The sequence below is a fragment of the Sorghum bicolor genome, chromosome 10, assembly GCF_000003195.3.
Source record: "Sorghum bicolor cultivar BTx623 chromosome 10, Sorghum_bicolor_NCBIv3, whole genome shotgun sequence".
NCBI lineage: Eukaryota > Viridiplantae > Streptophyta > Magnoliopsida > Poales > Poaceae > Sorghum > Sorghum bicolor.
In genome coordinates, this window is record NC_012879.2 from 36,828,521 (window position 1) to 36,834,701 (window position 6,181).

The 6,181-nt window shown below is 44.0% G+C and overlaps 1 long non-coding RNA gene across 1 annotated transcript; it reads left to right on the forward strand.

Annotated features, from left to right (window-relative positions):
- LOC110431407 lies at positions 2,542 to 5,145 on the forward strand. The gene is made up of 4 exons (XR_002448905.1): positions 2,542 to 2,730; positions 2,809 to 2,926; positions 3,011 to 3,119; positions 4,828 to 5,145. It is a non-coding gene; the product is annotated as an uncharacterized LOC110431407 (long non-coding RNA).

Below are 6,181 nucleotides of genomic sequence, written 5' to 3' on the forward strand. Positions count from 1 at the left end.
CCAGTTTCCCCCTCCCCTCTCCCACGCGCGGACGCCTGCCTCGCTCCACCCGGCGCCGGCCACGTGGCTTACCCCGGTCGGGACGGCATCCCGCGCCCCCAGACACCATTCTGTCCCCTCCCGCTCCCTCTCCTTTCTCCGCTCGCTAGCGCAGCCGCAGTAGCAGCAACCGCCGCGGCGCCATTGCCGGTCGAAGCTTCGCCGCTCGCCGCAGGCGGCGTTAGTGGCCCATTCTCTACGACAAGACCACCGTCGTGTTCGCCTTCGCCGCGGTAAGCCCCTGCGCGCGCTCTACTGAGGTGAGAACCCTCCGCGAGACCGCAATCTCTCGTCTACCGAGGTGAGAACCCTCCGCGAGACCGCAATCTCTCGCCAGAGTTCGCCCGACCTCGTCGGAGTGCTCCGCCACGTCGAAACCTTCCCGTTTCTGCCCCGTTTCGCTTGTTCTTGAGCGCGTTAGGTTCGGAGCGTAACGAGGAAGCTTAGACGGTACCTCGTGCGCGCTCTACTCCACCGGAGCGGCCTGGCCACGGCGCGCAGCGCCGCCGTGCCTGTCACACCCCAAAATTTCCTACTTTGGAATGTGACATAGAAAACAGTAAAAACAAAGCCAAAGGTTTTATAATTTATAAAAACTCCAACTTTAGTTATGTTGTCAACATTTTAGATAGTAGAAAAATGTGGGTTTAAAATTTTTGAAATTCAACTTAGTGGTTTGTTGCATACATGCCGTTGCATAGAGTTTAGGCTTGAAAAATTAATTTATTTGTTTCCAAAATACGCCTAGGGTTTGTTCCCAACTTCTTCTCCCCAAATACCAAATCATTATCTAGAACTCCAAGCAGATCTTCTTGCGACATTCTACAAAATACTGGACTAAACATCCTCTCATTTCTTTTCTTTCTCGAGCTCTTAGTCAATTTGATGACAATAAATCTACATGTCAATATTTTCTCCTCTCTTATCTTGTCATACAGATGAGTCTCAAGTTGGGTTAAAATCTATGCATTCATCTAGCCCATCCTGACAACTCCTACTTCTTCTCTCTTTTCGCTAATGGATCAATCATCAGTCCACAAATTGAAAATTTCTCCACATCATGGAACAAGCCAATCAAGCCTCTCCATATCTGTTTCACGTGGAAATGCTGCAGCCCCTACTCTATCCTTCATGCAAAAATAATATTCACACATAATGCTCATGCCTAAAATTTCCTAGACCCACTTTACTTCTCCATTTATTTATTTATTTTCATCACTTCCAGTGGCATGCAACCGTTCATTCTCCCTGGCTCCACCCCATGCCTGCTCCCATTCCTCACATGAAAAACAAAAATCACAACTCATTCTTTCCCCTTTAATTCCCAAGGTAATACTTCTCTTTAATCCTCTCTTTTGCCAACCTTTACTACATTAGTTTGCATGCATGAACATACAGCAGCAGCCCTTCTCTTTTGCTATGGCGCAACCTCCTCTTCCACATGCAAAATGGCAACATCTAATGCCTACTCTCTTAACTCCCTGGCCTAATTTCCTTTGCATGTCTCTTTCCATCTCTCTTTACTTCTCTATTTGCAGCAACCATTTTTATTCATTCGATTTTGCTCTCTCTTCAATTACATGCATAACAATATCTCCTCTCCCATCTCCCACCTAAGAAAATAGCACTCTATATGTAACACCTCCTCTCTTTCTTCTCACGTAAAAACAGCCCCCAATGCCCACTGGTTCCTCCTTAATGCCCTCCTTAATTCAGACGAGTAAAGTGCAGGCATAATTCTTTGTCTCACATTTTTGCATGCATACATGTACCTAACTTTTCTCCTACCTTTCTCCATCACGCATGCAAGCAGATGGACAGCACCACACTGTTGGCATCTTCTCCGATGCCACCCCTTTTCTCTTCCTCCACGCAAGAGTTGTGCCTACAACAATTTTCTTATCTTAATTCCTTGCCCCATCTCATTTGCATGCCTTCCTTCATTCTATCTTTAATCCTTTCCTAATAACAGCCATATGTGCTCCTCCCTTCCCTCATGCACAAGCGGAAGGACATGCATCTCCTCCGCTGCTGCCCACGCCATTCCTTCTCATGCAAAAAAATATATGCACCTCTTCTTTACTCCTCCTAATTCCCTCGACAAACTCTCTTTAGAGTGTTTTATTTACTCCATCAATTAATCTCTTTTCTTCAAATGGTAAACATGCAGCAGCAGTATTTCATCAAGGTGTCCCCCTCTGCTCTCCTAATGCCGACCTCCCCCTTTTCTCCATGCAAAATGGCAGCACTTAATCCCTTGACTCACCTCTCTTGTGTGCACATTTACTCCATCTTTTAAATGGCATACATGCACACAACAAACATCCATTCCTCCTCTCATTTTTTCACGAATAAAACCAGCAGCCCACACCTCTTATCCTCTCTTAACTCCATTCTTTCACTCACCCATTTTAATTCTCATCAAGTGCATGCACCCATGCAGCAACCCACAGCTATATATACCTCCTCTCTCCCTCACGCCACCACCAGAGAGGAAGCACCCTCATCTCCTCCCCTCCCTCCATCAGATGGGCGCCCTCCTCCTCTCCTTTTCCCATGGCAGCAGTTCCAACTCCCTCTCCTTCCCCTCCATCAAAACCGAAGGAAAAACTTGTCTGCAGTTCCGTTTTGCCACTGCACATCTCTTTTCGTTGCCGGATTCCTGGAATGAATTCTTGACATCTTGTTGCGGTAAGGATCATGGACTTATCTATTCTTTACTGAGAAACACATGTTCATCATGTCCCCTCTCTGTTGTGATGTTTTAAGGAAAAACATGGTGATGTAGTGTGCCATGGAGATCACTCCGGTGTGTGTGTCACCATCTCTCTGAACCTGCAGTGGAATCCTATCAACCACCATTACCGTTGCTTCTGTACATGACATGGTGATGATGCCCATCCCTTTTTCCTCTTTGTTCTTGCTGCTGAAACCCCTCTCATCCATCACTTTGATCTTTCATGTGGCGCAGATCATCTCTGAAGTGAAATTGGCGCCATCTCATTGATCACCAACCATTTGCTGTCCATCATTGGTGTTAGACGCCATTGAGGTCTTGTCCAGCAACCATGAACCTCGATGTGAGCCCCTCTCCCCTGTCCCCATCTAGTATACATGTTATTTTTCATAAATTGTGAGCCACAGTCCAAGTTTCATCGAATTCCGACAAAATTTCCCCCCAATTGTGTTGTTGTCCATTTTGGACAGCGGTGTTGTTGGCGATCAGCGTTCATGATCTCCATAGATCCAATAAGCTCTATGATGAATCCTTTGACTATAACATCACTTATATATTTACACGCATGTCTGCAAAATTTCATAGCAAGAAACTTCAAGATGAAAGATATATCATCGTCTTTTTAGTGCTTGCTGTCCCTGCTATTTCAGCAGCGTTCGCCTCTGTTTGGTAGTGTTGTTTCCCATAATACATTAGTCAAATCGTAAAATCCTTCATACAGCATGTGTCTCTTATTGTTGCACATGCCTCTGCAAAGTTTCATGTCTATAGGATCAAATATGCAAGAGATATGATCCTATCTTTTGCTCACTGTCCCTGCAGCCCCACAGCAAGAGTTCCTACAAATTGGCATGTGCATTTCCATTGTTCTGTCACTCCAGTAACCATGTCCTTCAACCAAAATGTGTCTCATATCCTTGCACATGTCTCTGAGATGTTTTGTGGTCATAGGATCAAAGACGAACCATATATCTTTCTTTTAGTCCTCGCTGTCCCTGCTGCCCTGCAGCCGCGCTGCAGCCGATTGGCGAGTGCCTTCCCAAAAATCCACTACTCTGTTTGTCAAATCCTTTAACCCACCTATGCATCATGAACTTGAACATGACTCTGCAAGTTGGTTTTTCCATGGGTGCCATGATGGGTGTGATATAGAGGCCACAGTACTGCTACCGCTGTTGTGCAGCAGACAGCAGTGGAACTCATTTTGCAGTCATGTTTTCCAGTCATCCAATGCTTAAAATAAATTTCACTTATGCCATAACATACTACAAACTATCCATGACAGCTTCACAAATGTATTGCTCATTTTGGTGATACAAACACCATGCCTTTTGTGATCAAAACCTTTGCTGCCCACCAACATATACGTCTTGTGTACACTATTCACGATAACCATGTGCCCTGCTGATCCAATATGTGTCTCCATACACTAGTTAACCGTGACATGTCCTCATATATCCTCTACATATATCCAGCAGCACTAACTCATATATTAAAGGAGTGGTTAGAACACAATATATATAATGAACATCCTTGTTAGCCTTGTAATCTTGGTGTTTCGCTCTCCCCAAATTCCAACCGTCTCAACCACTACCACTATCACTTAGTCATCACTTTCTATAACTGTGAGTCATCTCGTAGTCAAAACCTGACCAAAACTCCTTTTCCCCAAAAGTCATGTGGTTATCAAAGCCTCAACCTCTATGTAAGTTTCCTTCTATTATGATTGCATAATCATTCCATGATATCCAGCCCTTAAACTCCCTATGCTTACTCTATTCTTCATAATGTTCGGTCCATCTTGTATACGATCCTTTGATCATTTACCCTCCATCTATAAATCTACATTCTTCCACAAATATTTCAAGTTTTCCCACCCACATCATGTTTACTCTAATCCTACCATTTATCAAACCTTCTAGTCTCTATGTGGCATATCTTTTAATCATCGCTTTTCTGTTAGTTGTTTTTGTGCTCAACGATCGTAGTTGCATGTTCTACGTGCTTAAAACATTTATCCTATTTTGTAATGCTTGGTGTACTGTTTTTAGGTTCTTGTGATGCTTGTACTAGTTGATTGCTAACGTTAGAAGAGGGGCTCTACAAGGATGATCAAGAAGTTGGATAGCAAGAATTTGGAAGGCAAGTGTAACATGAGTTCCCTTGTTACCTAATAACTATTTAATCACCTCTTTATGTGCATGTGTCTGATATGATAAACCCCTAAGGACTTTACCTAGAACTTTTGTTATCCTCAATCCCTTGTTACCATGGGTTATGCATATGGGTAGTTTTGCTTAGTCTGCAATCACCAAACAATATAATGTTAATCTTGATTAATGGATTATGTAATCAATGATAAAATGATGCTTTTTAGCAACATGGATAGAAGGGGGCTAGAGCATTGGGCCTTTTTGGGTGCTCTAGTCTGCCCTCCGTAAGGACTGAACCTTAAAGCGGCCACCCAGGATTTATCGTACAACCAAGAGAGCTACATGGCTCTGGCTTTGGCTCAGTAAACTGAACTTCTCTAACTTGTTAGTGGTTACCGAAAGGCTCAAGAGGGGGGTGCCTCGTGGTGTATAGTTGTTTTCCTACCTTGATGTGTACAGTGTCGTGACCACATGTGCCTCTTGGAGGAGGACACCAATGCACACTTGCCATTGAAACCTCGCGGCTACTAACTTGTTAGGGGGACTTTCGAAAGGCTTCATAGTGAACCCTGCCGACTTACCTTGGAAGTGAGTCAAGAGGCTGATCACCTCGGGCATATGGGTAACACGACCCATGGTGAAAGTGTACAAGCTCTGCAGAGTGTTTTAAAACTGATATATCAGCCGTGCTCACGGACATGAGTGGCCTAGATCCTTTTCGAGATAGATGGTTCTATGGATGGTTTGGGTGATGAGTAATGTTGATGTTGATTATACTTCTCACCTTGGGAGCTTAAGCATAACTTAGCAACATAGGTTTAATAATAAGATATTACCAACTAAAAATGCTTATCGCAGTCAAACCAAGTCAAGCCTTTTGAGCCTTGCATCCCCTCATGTTATACTTGTTGAGAATGGTGCGCTCACACTTGCTTTACATTCAACAATCAAAAATCCCGGATGGGTACCAGATGGTGATACAAAGGCGGAGTTCCCTGAGATGTTCCAGGAGTACTAGGCGAGTGTACCCCCAGTCAACCGTCCCTGTGGAAAATGGAGACCCAAAGTGAAGAATAGGATCAGTTTCCGCTATGCTTTGTAATAGATGTAAGCCATGTTGTAACTATGTTTCGATATATAATAAAGCATTGTTCTTGATATTCTCCATATTTGTCGCTATATGTGTCGTGTGGACATCCAGGGCACACATATAGTTAGCGCTTGGTCTTCTTTGGAAAACCGGGTGCGATAG